This window comes from Hippopotamus amphibius, chromosome 11 (assembly GCF_030028045.1).
Source record: "Hippopotamus amphibius kiboko isolate mHipAmp2 chromosome 11, mHipAmp2.hap2, whole genome shotgun sequence".
Lineage (NCBI taxonomy): Eukaryota > Metazoa > Chordata > Mammalia > Artiodactyla > Hippopotamidae > Hippopotamus > Hippopotamus amphibius.
This window is the reverse complement of record NC_080196.1, coordinates 104,359,778-104,379,599: the sequence shown is the minus strand read 5'-3', so window position 1 is coordinate 104,379,599 and position 19,822 is coordinate 104,359,778.

The following is a 19,822-nucleotide window of genomic DNA, read 5'->3' as shown; positions in this document are numbered from 1 at the left end:
AGAATTCCCTGAGAAGAGAGCTGGCCTGTAGGCAACAAGTGCTGACTGGACTCGAGGGTGTGACTGGCCACCCTGCGGGGCCAAGAAAGAAGGGAGGAGCAGGGAGGGGGAAAGAGAAAGGGGAATGGGAGCAGGGGGAAGAAAGGGGAGGAAGGAGGGGGGAGGGAGGAGATGGGAGAAAGACCCAGTGAGATAGAAGTCACAGTTTTTTGTACCTAATCTCGAAGTGATCTACTATCACTTTTGCATATTCGATTCCTCATAAGCAATCAAAATAACCCAAGGGCTTGAACACCGGGCTGCGGGAATCGCTGGGCGCCCTCTAGAGGCTGCCTGCCACACGCCTACCACTGACCTTCACAGTCAGACCCCAGCTCCACTTAGCAGGTTCCTCTTAAAATCCAGTCTCTCACTGTCTCCACACCTGCCTGACTCTTTCTCAGTGTGCTCTATCTCCATGCCTCCTGCCACAGTATCACTGTTCACATCACTTCCTGGAAAGCCCTTCCCTTCCATCTTTGTATACTTACCTCTCACTCATCTTTTGGATTTTACATTTATTCCATTATTTCCTATTTTTCCTAATTCCAGCTGAGGTCCTTTGATAGGGCTGCCAGATAAAATGTAAGATGCCCAGTTAAATTTGAAATTCAGGTAAAGAATACATAATTTTTTTTTTTGTATAAGAAGGTTCCAAATATTTCAGGTGACATACTTACTTTAAAATATTATATGTTCTTTATCTGCAATTCAAATTGAACTGGGCATCCTGTATATGTTTGTGCTAAATGTGGCGACTCTACCTGTGAGAGTCATCATAAATTCCCTAGTTTCTAGGTCAGGTCTGGCCTGTAGAAGACACTCCATCAATACTTTTTTGGTCAATGAGTGATAATTTTTATCTTTCTAGCTTTTCAAAGTCAATAAATTATACAAATCAGGAGTACAATATTTATTAGTTACTTATAAATCATGATCATTTAGAAAGACTCACTTACTGTACTTTTTAGGCACTTTTCTGATTTGATGAGCTAATAACAACTATTCATAGTGAAGTTGTAATTTGTGTCCAGTTTCTCTTCACCCAGCAAATCCTGGCTTTCTCACTCACTGTCCACTAGAGAAAGTAAACTTTTTAAGAAGTCCTTTGAGAGACAGAATTATAAAATGGAAAACTTTGTAATTTTGATAGAGCAACATAAACACTTTGAGCCTGAGTTATTTTTTTTATGAAAATGACAATAAGAGTAGGATTAGTGTGAGGATTAAATGGGCCAATAGGAATAAAGTACAGGAAAAAGAACACATCGCACTTAAAAGGCATTTTGGTCCCTTCGGTCCCTCCTGACCTCCTCATTACGTACATATCTTTAATTAGCCAAGGCAAAATATACACACTGACAGTGAAAACAGGAAGCCTCTAAAATTCATGGACGACCTGAAAAACAAAGAACATGTTTTCTTGTACGTCTCCAATCCATTTAGGGAATTAGTCAAACCACTGCCATAAAGGTAGTTGAGACTTGAATTAAGTCTGTGTTTTGCTTTACTTTTTATTTTATTAGAGCTGAAGAATACAACAAATCTCCTTGGGAATAAAATAGGTATATAAAATAAACAGAAATGTCCTAGGTGATGATTTAGATCTTCAGCTCTGACAGGAAATAATAATGAGCGAAAATAATGTCAGGACAGGGAAGCAGAATCAGAAGGATCACCAAGCGAGAGCAGGCAAGCTTGCGATACACAACCTCCGCACCCCACCCCCCCGGGACTGCATTGTTTAATTATTGGTTCGATGCCGGGTTAATAATCACTATCAACTGTCACATTTACTTAAGGTTTTTCTGACACGATATTAACCGTGCAGTGACATTGCCGAGCTTGGGATTTCTGTCAAATAAGGGTGCCAGGGCAGTAAGCTTATGTGGGGGACTCCATTATACACTATGCAGCAAGTGCAGGTTGTTGCTGAGGTTTTTTTTAAATAGAGGTGTAATTGACATATAACATTATATTAGTTTCAGGTGTACAATGATGGTGCAATATTTGTATACATTGTAAAATGATCACTAAAATGTCTAGTTAACATCTGTCACCAGTTACAAAATGTTTTCCTTGTGATGAGTACTTTTAAGATCCACTCTCCTAGCAGATTTACTGCAGCAGTTTAATTAGTATAAATAATGTTTAAAGTGTCATGAAATCTGTAATTTCTCATATTTTATTCCTCCTAATGGAATCTAGTGGGGAATAATACAGTTAGGAAGACTGTTAATCAAGATAGCCAAAATGCATCATACTTGGAGATTAGATTTTAGGTGAGTATTTTCCAAAAACAAAGACTTTTTTGAATGAATATTCAAATCAGTATACTCAAACATATTAGCAGTGTTTATTAATATACTAAAGAGAGAACAAAACTATTTTTTTGGGTTATATATCTTAATATGATCAACCCAAAATGATCTGCTTTGTTTGATAGGAGTATGTAATTTTGAATGTACAGATTTCAAGCCAGTTAAATAATTGGAGACATGACATCTATTAAGAAAATACCCTTTTCTTGATTGACTGGGAAAGATTTCGCCTTTTTCTTCACATAGTAAAAATAATTTAAGTGGACTGACTCAAGAGGCTATTAGTGCCCAAATCTGCAGTTTGGTTTATGAGGACATGGAAGGAATAAAAGCTCAAAGTTGATTAGAAAATAAACAGCTGGCTTAGAGGAGATGTGAATTCTATCATACAATATTTACCATAAAATTTTTAATACACTAACATTTCATTTTGTGAAAATAATGCCACAAACTTAGACTTTTAATAGTAGATCATTTATTTTTCTTCCCAGTTAAAATTTTAGTTTTTTTAAAACACGTTTTACATTTCTTCTTTCTCTTAAAATATTTGAGTTCTAGAAAAGAAGTTAGAGTTGACTGCTTCTTACTCATATAAAAAAGTGACTATATTAACAATTTACTCCTATAATTTTTTTTACTCCTGTAATTTTATCTAGATAATCTCCTTGCACAATTTGTCTCCCTGGTTACCTATAACTCTTTGAACCACATCTTGCTGTTCCTCATCCTCCTCCCTGTGCCCCACCCCCACTGTTGGGAAGCCCTGGAGCCAACTGCACCAAGTTCATGTACCAGTCATGTGCACCCATTGATCACAGATGCATAGATAGGATTTTCTACTAGACATCCCATGTGAATATTGAGTAGGCATCTCAAATCCATTATTTTCACAATACTCTTGATCCCCTACTCCCTCCACAAAAGGTTGCTTTGTGTCCCAAATCTTTGGTCCCCTGATTTATCCACTTCCAGAGTTCGAAGACTAAGCATTGTTTTAGGTTCTTTTCTCCCCTTCTCATCCAACATTGTGTTTCAGCAAATCTTGTTACAGTCACCTTTAAATTATAGCCAAATCTGACTTCGCATCTCCACATACTGCTAATACTCTGGCACAAGCCTCCATTTAGGAAGTGGTCCAGGAAGCGCCTGGACCACTTCCTAAATGGTCTGCATGCTTATGGTCTTGACTTTCATTGTCTGTTCTCCACTTAGAATCCAGGATAATCTTTTACAAACAGATCAGAGCATGCCACTCCCTAAGTGAAAATGACTTCTCATCTCATAAAGGCAAGGCCTTAAGTGTTTTAAATGGCCCCTGAGGGCCTCCACAACCAAGATGAATCTTTTGTATCTCACTTGCTATTCTCTCTATCTGTTTTAGCTACACTGACAGCTACTGCTACTCCTAAGACATACCAAGTCCACTTCTGTCCCAGAGAATATTTGCTTCCCCGTCCACTTAGTATATATTTCCTGATGCTCTATAATAGTCAGCCCTTCACATGATTCATGTCTCTGATTATACGTCACCTTCTCAGGGAAGGTTTTCCTAACTCCTTCACCCCAAACAGTATGATCTCTTTCAATGAAAAAATTGTACTGGACAAAGCTAAGCAGTCCAGGAAGACCTTGTTCAAGGATATCGAGATAGGGGAGAAAGGTCACAATTGAGTCAGACCTCGACTTGAGTGAAACAAAAGGAACAGCGCTTTTAAGGGAGGAGAGATCTGAGACCATCTGTGTTTACTAATTGGCTTTACCCAAAGGAAAAGTAAACCTTGGATCAAGGTATTCACCTAAGTGAGACTCCTACACTATCTTCCTTGATAGTTACCTTTCAAAGGGATAGTTCCCAGGCCCTTGACAAATACATTCCTGAGGTGTGAAACTGGAAAGAAGTTTTTAAGAGATATATGTGTCAAAGGAGCGGAAAAAGAGTTTATAATTACACGCTTTCTAAGATAAATGCTCCCCAAAAAAGGAGGTCAAACACTTTCTTATATACTAGCAATAGACAAGTGGACTTTGAAATTAAAAACACAATACCACTTATGTTTGCACCCCTCAAAATTACTTAGGAATAAATCTATCAAAATAAATACAGGGTCTATATGAGGAAAGCTATAAAACTCTGAGGAACAAAGTCAAAGAAAAACTAAATAAATGAAGAGATATTCCATGTTCATAAAAGGGAAGACTCAAGATGGTTAAGATGTCAGTTCTTCCCAACTTGATCTATAGATTCAGTGCAGTGCCAATCAAAGTTTTCCAGGAGGAAAACTATTTTGTGAATATTGACAAATTGACGCTAAAGTTTATGTGAAGGGGCGAAAGTCTTGGAATAGGCAACAGAAACTGAAGGAGATAAAGTTGGAGGACTGACACTACTCAACTTAAAGAGTTCTTATAAAGCTAACGTCATGAAGACAGTGTGGTATTGGTGGGAGGATAGACAAATGAATCAATGAAACAGAACAGAGAGCCAGAAAAAGACCCTCACAGTCACCTAATATGTCATAAATATGTGACCTAATCTTTGACAAAGGAGCAAAGACAATAATATGATGGAGCAAAGTCTCTTCATAAAGTGGTGCTAGAACATTTGGACATCCCCATGCAAAAAGATGAACCTAGACACAGACCTTGCAGCCTTCATTAATTCTCAATGGATCACAGACCTAGATGTAAAATGCAGAACTATGAAACTTCTAGAAGATAACACAGGAGAAAACCCAGATGACCTTGGGTATGGCAATGACTTTTGAGACACAGCATCAAAGACACCATCCATGAAAGAAATAATTGGTAAAGAAGATCTCTTAAAATTAAAAGCAGTATCAGAAAAACGGGAAGACAAGCTACACACTGGGGAACGATATTTGCAAAAGACACATCTGAAAATTAATTGACGATTTTGAAGATAATAAAATGAGCAAAGGTGCTTTCTTGTTTCACTCCCATCATCTGTATTTACAAGGAAACCCATGAGCTAACACAAGTATTTCAAAATAAACTTCCTCTTTGCTTCAATATGTCCAAACTCTCAAGTACGGAATCTCAAAAAGGAGATGACAGCAAGTCTTTGAACAAATTTGGAGAGGAGGGTGAGAATGAGGAAAATGACTTTCATGGACAAAGGCTCTCAGAAATCAGGGCCTGGGGCAGAAGCTCATGTATTAAAGCTGTTGTGGAGTGCACTCCCAGGGAAGCTCAGGAGCCTATGTGACGAGCCAATGATCGTTCTCACTGGCTGTCTTCCTTGAGGCTCTCTAAAGCTACTGCATCACTGAACCACATCTACAGCGGGAGATGCAGAGAGAATTTACCCACCAAGTGTTGCACAGCATGGCAGGATTTAAGGTCTTATTGGGAGCTCCCTGAGGGACCAGCAGCGGCTGCCCACTGGCTTCAAGCTCCAGTCACCCCTGGCTTTCTGTAGCAGCAGTGGTGGCAAACAGAAGTAGGGACACAGTACAAACTCTTTCTAGGAAATCCTCAAACCCAAATCAATGGAATTTCACAAATCTGTAAGTTTGACACTGTGCACTCTGTGGGCCATTCACACCAGTTTGCACCATCTTATAATAACTAGTTTTCTCCTGGAATCAAAAATGACTTCTTTTCCAGGGGTGGGATATGAAGGTGGAGAGGAGAAGCCATCGGGTGGTAGCAAGCTGCCACCTCCTAAAAAGAACTAAGAGGTGCTGCATAGCTGCTCCTCAGTCCGTCTCTATAACCAGCATGTCCCTCTTCTACCACCAACACTCAGTTTCCTTCACCCTGGGCAGCACTTCAGCTGGTCTGGCTTGCTTGTCTGGTTGTATGATCCAAATCTGAACCCCTGAGGGGTCTGTGTTCTTAGCCATCTTACCCTTGTTGGGGCACAGTTGCTGAAATGAACTATTTATAGCCGTCACTGGGCACGACACGATACATCCCAGTGAATGCACTTGTTTCCAGACTTCCTCCTCTTTACTCCTGTGTGGCAGCTTCCCTGGAAGCTTATAATAATCAGAGTTGACTATCCCTTCCAGTCTTGTGACTCCTTTACTTGCCTTCTGGTACTTTGGCAAAAGGATACTGAAGTGATCAGATGGCAGTCAGAGCTCTCAGTTCAATGGAACCTGACAGAAGCTTTCTACCTTTGGGAACCAGACCTTTTAACTGGCAGAGTTTAAGACTGTGGACTGAAAAGCATAAATTTCACGATTAAATCCCTGAATGTGGTGGTGATAGAAGCCAGATCTGCTTTGACCCTTTGGTTCCTGTACCTATACGCTGCAGATATGGGGGATATAATACTTTATGTCAGTCACTGGGTCAGTGCCTATACCTCATGATGGAAGATGGTGTCCTAAGTCCACAAATTATTTTCCTTGAGTTGGCACTTTTAGCTGAGCTTCCAAATTGGCTATGTGTGGCTGACAATACACATAAGACCAGTGAGTCCCACTGTCATCTGCTACAAAAAGTTTTCTTGGTCTGAGGCGGTATGTGTAGAACCATTAAGGCCACAGAGCCAGCACTCTGAATAGAGAAGCAAATCTCTATCTAGAGCAAACATTGATTCTGGTAATGAAAAATAGCTGCCTCCTCCAGGGGACAAGGGGACCAATGTAATTGAACTTCCACCAGACAACTGATGGTCTCATGAGGAAATAATGCCATATTGAAGAATCAGCTTTGTTCTCTGCTCCTGTCAAGGTAGGCATCCAGGACTACCAATAGCTGTATCAGCTTTGATGAAGTGAAAGCCATGTCACTGGACCCATGCAGAGTTGCCACCGTAGCCACCCCTTATGGGTCAGGGGTCAAGCAGTCAGTGGCCAAGGAATGAGGCTGGCTATCATCCAAGGTCAAGTCATCTTGTCCACCTACTAGTTGAGAGCCTCCTCTTGGGTGGATGCTCTCTGGTGGTCATTAACATAAGTTCTGTACACTTTGTGCCCATTTCCACAAGGACATCCATAGGTTCTTCCCCAGACTACTTTGTTCTCCATCTTCCAGTCTTGCTTCTTCTAGTCCCCTGACCACTGGCCAACCCATTTGCTACTGCCCAGGAGTTAATGTGCATTCATTTCTTCGTTGGTACCAAATGAACAACCTGTATACTACTTGCAGCTCTTCCCACTGGGAGGATTTCTCCCCACAATGTTAGCTACTTCCTAGAAGGCTGCAAATTGATAGGGGTCCAATGCTGACCACCACCAACATATCACACCAACCACCCTGCGAAACAGATCCAAGTTATTTCCTTTTCTGTCAGTTGGCCATAGGTGTGAATTGAGGGAGAAGCGTCAGTACAACAGTTCTGATGATGGGCATGCGAGGTACATGAGTCACCCGCTTACGCAATTTACATGTGCTTTCTCAATGTTTCCTAGCCCATTTCAAACAAACCATTTCTATTTGACAGTGGAATACTGGTGTGTTTGCCTGATATTATGCTTGGTGGATCTAATAATCTAATAATGCACAGCTCATAAGGGATAATTACCTGGAGTCCCGCGGTCAGGCACTCAGTTTTTATGACAGCCCAGTAGCCTAAGAGGTGCATGTGTGTTAAACGGGAAACAATTCTTTGACACAAAATGACATGGCCATACCTCACAGCCTTACCTGTCTGCTCTGAAACTTCCTTATAGGGGCTTGTCAAAGATACACAGCATCCTTACCAATGAGAGTATCTCTAGCATTATTTGGATTTGGTTATATGGCCCTTGTTTCTCTAGGTCACATTCAAAATGATTTGCCTTCTATATTAGTCAGGGTTCTTCAGAGAAACGGAACATATATATGGGGAATTTATTTTGTGGAGATGGATCACATGATCATGAAGGCTAAGAAGTCCCATGGTTTGCCCTGTGCAAGCTGGAGATCCAGGAAAAGTCAATGGTATGATTCAGTCTGAATACAAAGGCCTGAGAACCAGGGGAGCCTGTGGTGCTAATCCCACTCTGATGGCTGGAAAAGATGTGATAAGATGTCCCAACTCAAGCACAGAAGCAAGAAAAAAGGGGTGAATTCCTTCTTCCTCTACCTTTTGTGCTATTCAGGCCCTTAATGGACTGGATATCCACCCACATGGGTGGGTTTACTCTACTGAGTCCACTGATTCAAATGCTAAACTAGTCTGGAAACATCCACAAAGGGACACCCAGAAATAAGGTTTAATTTGGGCACTTGTGACGAGTCAAATTGACACATGATATTAATCATCACATCTGCTAAGTGACTTAATAAATAGATCAAGCAGTATTTCGACGCTACTTCTGAAATCAGAGAGTCCCAAATGTTGTAATCTTTGTCAGGTAGGGGATGTGAGAAGCAACATTTTATCTTCTATCTCAGAGAAGATGTTCAAGAATGCTTCAAATTTCTGGATTATTAAAAATGTACCAATGTTGCAGCCTCCAGAATCTTTTTGGTGTTTAGGGGGCAGAAGAGTTGTTGCTCCTATATTTCTTGCCTCCCCTAGGGTAAGTTCACTGAGTGAGGACAGCAACAATCTAGAGCCTCAGTAGATACAGAAAACTCCTGGAGGGAGGAGGTGAAGTGTGGGTATGTAGCAGTGATGGAGGAACCATAGTCCTGTCCCAAAGACACTGGTGACAGAGCAAACCTTTGCAAGGGCTGCTCCAGCTAGAAAGCAAAGCAAGTGGCCTGAGCTACGGCATGCAGAAGCTGGAAACCACATGTGCCCATTTATGAAGTTTTTATATAAATTAAGATCCTGTTTGTAATATTACATACATTGTGTAGCTAATTATGTCCTTAATTAAATACCAAATGATCATCAAAGATCAGGAAGACAACTTCAATATAAGAAATAGAGGTGAGCAGAAGGACAATTACAAGCAAAGAAAGAAGGATTCTCTTGGATTAAAAAATTTATCATAGGAAGCTAAATGAGTGGAAAGGCTGCCTACCTAGCTAGGTAGCTATGTAGACATACTTATGTATGTAGGTAAAGGACCAAGGTAAAAAAGTTAGTAACTTAATCTGTGTGCATTCATACTAGCACCCAGCAGTTTCCATCATTTGTATATTTCACATCCTCCCTAAAGTAGCAGTTCAGCCATTAATTGAAGTGAATGTTCAATAGTTTTGATAACATCTATTTCATGCAATACAATATGCAAAATAATATGAAACATATGAAATAATAATTAAAATCAATTATCTGCAGGATATCATCTCTGCTTTCAGTAGTTAGAGACGTTAAAGAATAAACAATAGCATGTACAGTCCCTATTAGGTAACACCTTCCTGCTTCTTATGACAATGGTATCTACTAAAACAGAATATATAGATAAGAAAAATATTTTAATTCCAGATGAGTAATTACATTACTAATTGATATTGTTTACTGAACACATCTTGTATGTGATTTTGTGTAAGAGAGTGGCCTTAAAAAAGATAAAGATGGGACTTCCCTGGTGGCACAGTGGTTAAGAATCCACCTGCCAATGCAGGGGACTCGGGTTCTATCCGTGGGCTGGGAAGATTCCACATGCCAAAGAGCAACTAAGCCCATGAGCCACAACTATTGAGCCCATGTGCCGCAACTCCTGAAGCCCGCGTGCCTAGAGCTTGTGCTCTGCAACAAGAGAAGCTACCACAATGAGAAGTCCACGCACCGCAGAATGTCACAACTACTGAAGCCCGCATGCCTAGAGCCCTTGCTCTGCAACAACAGAAGCCACCTCAATGAGAAGTCTACGCACCACAACGAAGAGTAGCCCCCGCTCGCCACAACTAGAGAAAGCTTGCGCACAGCAACAAAGATCCAATGCAGCCAATACACAAACTAATTAATTAAAAAAGAGATTAAGGTGGAGATTTGTAAGTAATACACATGTAGAGACTAGTTAAAAATTCATGTAATATGCCAGTGAGTACACATGATATAGTATTTCTAACTTTAGCAACTGCAATCAGACTCCAAATAAACATAATAAAAATGTTCATGGATGAAATACAAATGGCCTTAAAATTTTTTTAATTCAAAACCAGGACTTTGGCTTTAACATATGATTTTACCTAGGCCTTAGGAAGACTTACAGATGAAAAAAAGCATTCTTCATCTTTCTAGCCCTTAACATATGAATATGCTTGAATTGGGTTTCAGACATATGCACCCTACAGGACACTGAATTCTGTCGCTTTGAAAGCTGGAACAGTATGGCCTTGGGACTTCATTTGCTTTTTGCTGTGTGTATGTTTTAGATATGAAGAAAAAGATAAGAGTTTACATCTAAGTTTTTACCTGGAACTTTTCCCCCTAGATTTAACACAATATCTATCAATCACATGCCAAAAGCACTTTATGAGGAGACTCAAGAAAAGAAACTAGTTTCTGAATTATTTAGTCCCTGTCACTCTGTACCTGACAGTATTGTTATATTCCCCCGCGTTGTATAATTTGTATGTATAGAAGTTACTTTGTCCTCAGATGTGAGAAGATGATAGGCCACAAAGAATATACACTTCCCACACAACTTGTTAGGAATTTGAGCAAAAGAACAGAAGAACGTGCTGTCTTCTCATTCCTAGGGTGTTACTTGGATGTTGTTTCACTCTGTCTTTGTCAAGGTGTTCAGTCTCACCTTAAAACTTCAATGCTTGTTCCAAGAGTAAACATTTGACAAAGAGTAGCCAGGTTTCTGTCCCTTGTGATCAGTTCCTACTAAGCTCTACACCAAGAGCCTCACGTGAAGCATTTCTCTGGGGCAACCAGAGTGGCAGCCTGCAGTGGGGCAGCCTGACCTCCAGCGCCACCTGCTGCAGCCAGACACCCATCTGACTATCCTGCTCCACAGGAAGCTCTGATGCATGGGGCCCTGCCTTTTCTGAACACTCTCCATAGGTAACAAATTGCTGGCCTAGACATCAATATTCTGGTAGGCTGTGTAGGACCACTCAAGGAAGTGTAAATCAGTATGTCAGGTCATATTGTGTTGTACATTTTCACTTATTATTAACTCCTTCAGTTTATTATGATAGAAAACAAAATTTGTAAAAGGTCATTTGAAAGAAAGCACTGTTGTTTTACATCAATAAATACCTTGGGCCCCATACAATTGGACAATCCTAAATACATTGCCATTTGATGGCAGAATGTTAATCTAGAATCCAAATACCTCTTAACATCTCTGCCCTAGTTAGAGAACATGCATTTACAGTTGAGTCAAATTATTAATCTCTTTAACGTGTGTAGAACAAAACACCCATATGTACTAAACACACACATGGGTGCCATCCTTGTTCTCTTGAGTCTTCCCAGTGAGGTTCAGCAGTCAGAGAGCTACTTGCTCTTAAATTGCATTTTTGCATTGTTGAGGAGCCCTTTCTCTTTCCAAGCTACTGAGGTTGTGCTGCTGCCAATAGATTCCTTTTCCACTTTGATATGGTTTATAGCCAATAAAGAGCTACCAAATTCCATAACTCAACCAAATGACAAAAACTGAAGCATATAGAGAAATCCCACATTCTTTGTTAGGGAAGCTGGCCCAGCATCCCAGCAGTCAGACTCCCTGTCCCTTTTAGTCTTTCCTGATTCTCTTGCAGAACGGTCTCCTGATAAGAGACAGGTGGAAACACGAACTGGAAAATTATGAAATCCTGAGATATCTAATATTGTTTTCTTTCTCTGAAGCATTAATAAAGCTTCTGTCTTCTATGAGAGTAAGAGGTAGAGTTATTAATTTTATTTTTGGCAGCTAAGAAAGATACTCCACTTACACCAGAGAGGTGAAGAGTGAATAAGTAAGAAATAGAGATAGTTTTTTTTTTTTTTTGGTCTAACAAATATGTGCTAGAGAGAAACCTGGCAACATTTCTTTCACCTCTAAAATGGTTATGAAATAAGACAGACTACCATCTGCAGAAATGGAAACCCATAAACTCTCATCAGTATGCAAAAACAAACAAACAAACAAAAAACAACTTTTCTCAGTCTATGGTCATTTTCAGCTGGCAGTCTTGCTTCAAAGAGCAAATGCAGTATGTGTTTTGCAGTCTTAACATTTTAGACTGCATACTTCCAAATCAGATTAAGGGAGTTACAAATGGAAAAAATAAATTTAGCACTTGGAAAATTGTTTGGTTTGAAATTTATTGTAGCACTGAACATGTTGGTGAACAAAATGAAAATTAAAACTTTGTATAATTCAGTAAAGGAGAGAAAACCAAATTAGCACTTGATTATTTCTAATTAAGTAAAATGTGATTATCTTAATTTAGACAAAACTGCCATTTCAGCAAAACTTTATTCTTAATATTTTGAGATGATTTTGTCAATATAGTTTTGGAAAGGATAACACACCAATCTCTTATTCAATTTTCACCTTCTAATTTTTGCAATGTACCATTTTACAAAATAAATATCCTAGTAAAGATTTACTTTACAGTACATGAAACAGTGCATAAGAATAGGCACACGAACATATTGTAAAGTAAAAATATGTGTCTATCTATGTCTATGTTAGTGTGGCTCTTAAGAGGATGGAGAAGGGGTAATGTAATGGAACTAGTAATGCAATATCAGGTCCCGTTTGCCCACCTAGAAATATTTGTAATATTTCACAGTTAGAACTAAATTATTACATAAAAAGATAGACAAATCTTTCAGAGTAAAACTATTGGTTCCCAATAAGTGTTTGTCAAATTGCATTGCAAAATGTGATTTCACAGTGTGTGTGAGCCCAGGGCTAACCTTAAGGACGGGACACATTCAGTGCTTTGGTGTCTGTGCCTTCGTGCTTCATGGTTCACAGTGGTTCACGCCCACCAGCCCACATGGATGCATGTGTAAGTTTCTTGGCAAATTCATGTGGCTATTTAGCTTAACTTGGTAGTGAGATAACATTTCTAAATAACATGGATGAAAGAAAAAAGGTCTTATATTTAAATTATTAGAATTAATGTCATTAATATTATCAAACCCGACTATGGAAGATATTTATTAAGTGTGTGCTACATAGAGGCAAGGGGGCCACACAGGGCTTTTGTTACTTATTTACCTGCTTCACCCAAAATTACAGGTGATCCTTGAACAACACGGGTTTGAACTTCAAAGGTCCACCTATATGTGGATATTTTTCAGTAGTTTTATTTTATAGATCTTTAAATCAACTAAATGTGGGGGAAAGTTTGTGTTTGATTAGAGATCACAATATGTGGAATAAAAAAAAAAACCTAGAATTTGAGTCCCAATTCTATGCAAACTCTTTCATCTTCCTGCCCTGGGTGAGTCATTTATTTCTTTTTTTTTTGAGGCAGAGACAGCCGTATTTGGATTTTCAACTGTGTGAGGGGTTGGGTGGTTCCAGGGTCAAGTGTACAAACACTCTCTGGGTAGGGGATGTGACTCAGTATAGCTAATTATAAGGTGATAAATGGCTTAGAGAAAAGCAGGGAGGGACAAGAGTATGAGGAAGGTGAGTGACATGGTCTAAATTTAAATGTACACGTCAGAAAAAGCCTTACAAAGATTGCATAATTTAGGAAAGATAAGCTGATGGTGGACATAGGCCACATGGGTATCTGGGGGAAGAATATTTGCGGCAGAAGAATCAGTTAGGTCAAAGGTTATAAGCTTTCTTTTTTTTTTTTTTTCTCTCTTTTTTTTTAAAGAACTTTCATTGAGATACAGTTAACAGACAATAAACAGCATATATTTACAGTGTACAATTTGGTGTTCCAATCTCCCAATTCATTCCCCTCCAGCCCTCCCCACTTTCCCCACTTGGTGTCCATGTGTTTGCTCTCTACACCTGTGTCTCTATTTCTGCCTTGCATTTCCTCTTTCATAGTTGTTGTTCCTCTTCACATAGCATTTGCCTTATGTATTGAGGTGCTCCTATATTGGGTGCATATATATTTATAATTGTTATCTCCTCTTCTTGGATGGATCCCTTGATCTTTACATCATGTCTTTTCTTGTCTCTTGTAACATTTTTTATTTTAAAGTCTATTTTATCTGATATGAATATTGCTACTCCAGCTTTCTTTTGATTTTCATTTGCATGGAATATCTTTTTCCATCCCCTCATTTTCAGTCTGTATGTGTCCCTAGGTCTGAAGTGGGTCTCTTGTAGACAGCATATATATGGGTCTTGTGTTTGTATCCATTCAGCCAGTCTGTGTCTTCTGGTTGGTGCATTTAGTCCATTTACATTCAAGGTAATTATTGATATGTATGTTCCTAGTACCATTTTCTTAATTGTTTTGTTTTTGTTTTTGTAGGTCCTTTTCTTCTCTTATGTTTCCCGCTTAGAGAAGTTTCTTTAGCATTTGTTGTAGGGCTGGTTTGGTGGTGCTGAATTCTCTTAGCTGTTGCTTGTCTGGAAAGCTTTTGATTCCTCCATCGAATCTGAATGAGATCCTTGCTGGGTAGAGTCTTCTTGGTTGTAGGTTCTTCCCTTTCATCACTTGAAATATATCATGCCACTCCCTTCTGGCTTGCAGAGTTTCTGCTGAGCAATCAACTGTGAAGCTTATGGGAGTTCCCTTGTATGTTATTTGTTGTTTTTCCCTTGTTGCTTTTAATAACATTTCTCTGTCTTTAATTTTTGTCAACTTGACTAATATATGTCTTGGCGTATTTCTCCTTGGATTTATCCTGCCTGGGACTCTCTGCACTTCCTGGACTGGGGTAGTTATTTCCTTTCCCATGTGAGGGAAGTTTTCAACTAGAATCTCTTCCAGTATTTTCTCGGGTCCTTTCTCTCTCTCTTCTCCTTCTGGGACCCCTAGAATGCGAATGTTGGTGCGTTTAACATTGTCCCAGAGGTATCTTAGGCTGTCTTCAGTTCTTGTCATTCTTTTTTCTTTATTCTTTTCTGCATCAGTGATGATCACCATTCTGTCTTCCAGGTCACTTATTCGCCCTTCTGCCTCAGTTAATCTGCTATTGGTTCCTTCTAGTGTATTTTTCATTTTGGTTATTGTGTTGCATATCTCTGTTTGTTTGCTCTTTAATTCTTCTAGGTGTTTGGTAAACTTTTCGATCTTTGCATCCAGTCTTTTTTCAAAGTCCTGGATCATCTTCACTATCATTATTCTGAATTTTTTTTCTGGAAGGGTGCCTATCTCCTCTTCACTGAGTTGTTTTTCTGGGGCTTTATCCTGTCCCTTCATCTGGTACAAAGTCCTCTGCTTTTTCATTTTCTCTATCTTTCTGTGGCTGTGGTTTTCAGTTCCACAAGATGAAATACTGCTGATACTGCTTGATACTGCTGTCTGCCCTCTTGTCTAAGCTTTCTATTTTATCACCCAGACTTTCTTTTCTGCAATGGGATCACCAAGCAATTACTCTATGCAGTCGTTCCTTTCCAGCCACGCTGAAACTTACAATAATATATACCAAAATTTGGTCTAAAGCAGATTAGTTACTGAAGCACAAATAAGATCTCTTTATAAAATAGGCCTGGAACATAGATTTAGGTCCTGAAAACTTGCTGAGCTACCCCACTGCATCAGGGGATAAGAAGCAAATAGTCATGACTCACCTTTCTATTTTCTACCTAATCCCAAACTGTGAGACTAAGTTATAGGACACTGCAGCATATCATAAATGGTTAGACAAAGAGGTTTGTTGCCTTTGACCAAATATCATTTATTATACAACTTATTTAACACAAAATAGTTTTGATTTGCCCTTTAATGTAAATTATAGAGACTGTAACAAAATAAAGTTTGAGTCCGCACTATATTACCGTTTGCAAAGGTTCTTGTAAAGTTGCCAGTGGAAATCTATAATTCATCTCTATGCCTTTTCTGAGCACCTTTTAAGAATTGTAGTGAGAATAAGGATATTGTAAGGGAATTAAGAGTAATGAATAGCAATATTTCAAATAAGAAAAGGTAAATTCTTCTGAACCTATGATTTATCATCTATACTAGAAGAATATTTAACCATGAGGATGCTTACATTTTATAACCAAATTAACAACTTGTTAATCCAAAAAAACATGTAATAGACATTGTAGAACAAACATTAATAAAGTAACTTCACGGCAAAGTCTTATTATTCTTAATCAGGTGTTTGCAAACTTCCAATTCCTAGTGATAGCTTCAAATAAAAACTAACAACCATTGTTCAGTGGTAGTATTTTTTTCAAAGTTATATTTCTCTTTCATGGATAGAATTAGTAATTATTCACAGTACCATGTCTATAAAATTAAGTAAAAATTTAATACGATTTGACAAATGGAAGGATGAACTCCTGAAAACTCTATTGACTCACTGGCCATTAAATAACACGTGAGATTATCATCTTTTGGGGACCACACGCATACTTTTTGAGATTTATTTTTTTCTGTTTAAGCAGATAGGCTCTACTTATATTTTTTCTTAATTTGAAAAAATTAAACTTGGCTAATGCTTAAAGTCACAGATTTGCTGATCATAGATCATTTATTATTCAAGATGTCCTAGCTTCCTACCCCGCCAAAAAGATATTCAATTACTCTAAGGGGTTTGGCTTAATATTTCTTCAACATATGGGTATTATTCTATTAGATCATATGTATTAACCTTATATATTGGAAGAAAAATCTGCATAACTAATTGTTAATTTTCTTAGATATAAAATTATGAAATCACTTCCATTTATGGGGATATGTAAATTTGACTTACGGTTAAGCAGGTTTTTGATGCATTACTTCTCTAGTTATCTCAAGTGAAAATTTATCTACCTACTTACCTACCTATCTATCTACCTATCTATTACATACAGTACAGGTAATCTATCTATTACATACAGTATAGGTAATTTATAAATATAATATGTATGCATGCCCCATAAATATAACATTGTAGCACTTCATTAAATGCTGCATAAGAAATCAGTACAATATATGCATTTTTCTAATTTTGATTGATGTCTAGATCTTTTTCAAGGCTTATGATTACCTGTGTGAAAGTGATGTGGCATGATACAGAATTCAGTGAGCTGCTATTGGAGTCTGCTACAATCTACGAATAAAAGAGAAAAAAGAAGTTTGATCAAGGTCACACCAGGATTAACTCTATCTTTGTAAAAGAGTGCCAGGGGATGTTTAATATCCATACGTGGCAGACAAGACCTTGGTTTTATAGTCTCACCTGAAAGACCCTTCATATACTCTACTCAATAATTAATTTACTTTTGAAAGGATGGAGGTTAAGACAGGTGGGATTTGAAAGCAAGTTTAAATTCTTCAGTTGTACACTTAAGAGAACTCAGTACTTTGCAGTTTATACTTGTGTATGACACATAATTTCTTAACCTAATGAAAATATTTTAAGTTTAGTTCACCTGTTTCATTCTTTCACTTCTCGTATCTTAATGACAGGATGTAGTTTTGGAGCAAGGCCTCAGTCCCAGTTAGACTCCTATCTCCCCTCTGCCCAAAACCCCAGAAACAGCGGTGTTAACTCCTTTGATGATGACATTTCAAAGAGATGGTTCTCAGGTCTTTGAGAAAGATATTCCTGTGTTGCTAAGCTGGTGAGAGGCTTATTCAGCTTTTGAAAAGATTTACATACATTTCAAAGAGACTGAGAAAGAAGTTATAATTACAAGTTTTCTAAAGTACATGCTCTAAAAAAAGAGAGTAAGGAAGAATTTCTTCCCTTATTTTCAACAGGAAAAATTAAGCCTCTTATTTTTAATTTGTATTTGCCCTTACATTTTTTTTTCTATTTTTATTTGCATTTCTGCTTTTTTAAAGCTATAAATCACATTGACTGATCTGTCTATTCTTACACAGTCTCCCAATTTTTGTAACTTCTGAGAAAATTTTGAAATTAGATAGTAAGTTCTACAAATTTGCTCATTTTTTTAAAGACTGTTTTGACTATCAAGGCCCTTTTCATTTCCCTAGTAATTTTTGAATATGCCTACAGCGATTCTGATTTGAGCTTCGTTGAAACTAAACATTAATTTAGGGAGTATTGCTAACTTGACAACATAAAGTCATCCAGTCATGAAGGTGACATAGTTTCCATTTATTTGTCTCCTTTAATTTTCAGCCATGTCTCTTAGTCTTCAGTGTATCCGCCACACACTTTGTTACATATTTTATATTTTCTGAGGCCAATGTAAATATTGATGACATTTTTCCATTTGCTTATTGTACAATTAATCTATTTTCTTGCCCTTGCAATTTGCAACCTTACCTAATTCATTTATTATTCCTAATACTTTCTTAGGAATGTTTACATACACAGTTAATCATCTGCAGATAAAAGTTTTACTCTCCTTCTCCAATCCTTGTGACCAGGTTGAATAGGAACATTAAGAATGGGTGGGCACCTGGGGTTGCAAAAGGTAAGGAAGCATCCCCTGCTCTCAAATGCAGACTCTATACTTCAGCACCTGACGATGGTGAGTGTCTTCTTAAGAGGGCACTAAACAGGGAGGCACTTGTACACAGCTGTGAGAGGATTATTTTTAGGAGTTTACTCCTCTGTATGAGAAGTGCAGCCATCCCTACCAGTGAATTTTAATTCTTTCCATTTCAAACAAAAACACAAATAAAAACTTTAAAAATCTGTAGTTGTAAAATGATTATTACCATAGTCTGTTTGTATCAGGTTTCGATAAATCATAATTATATCAAAATTTCTGAGGAGGCTTTCGTAAATTTGACCTAAGTTTATTTATGGTAATAGTACATAAGAGAGTTAGGGTCATGAGATTTCCCCATGTTTAATGCATAGCTCAGATTCTCATGCGTTAAATTTGGAAGAGAACTTAGGAATAATGTAAAAATAAATAAATAAATGTAAAACCACCATTTACTGATATTCTCTTATTCCGAGCACTACACCAGTTCCCCCCTCCAATTTAGTCTCTCCAAGAACCGTGCAAATTTGATATAATTAATCTCTGCTTTACAAGTGAGAATACTGGAGATCAGAAAGAAAAAAAAAATCACTCAGTTACATCCCTACTGTGTGTCACTCATGGAAACAATCCTTCGGAGCAAGAATTTCTAATTTAAATTTTATTTGTGTGTGTGTGTTTTGTGCATTGATAAATTGCAAAGCCTACAGGACTGCCAAAGGCTCAGTGCTCATTTAACATTTGTTGAATGGATAAAATAATTTTGATGCTCAGTTAAGCTGTATTTCCATTGTTATCTTTGTTTTCTGGTAATGGTATATCTTTGACACCATACATGTGAAAATGATTGCCATATTTTGCAATTATATTTGGGGGGGTATCTGTTTCTTTGTAGTAAGGCATTAGGGAAGGTTCAGGACTAACCCTTTAGACTTGCCTATAGCTTACAAGGTCACAAGGGGTGCTGATTTCAGTTTATGTTAAGATGAGGTAAAAAGTTCAAGTCATGCAGCTTGAACCATAAGAAAAGAAATGTTTCCCAATAGGTAAGTGTGTGTCAGGGTATGAGCCATGCTTATTGTACAGGCCATCAGCCCACCAGAAGTGATGTCCACAGGTGACAGA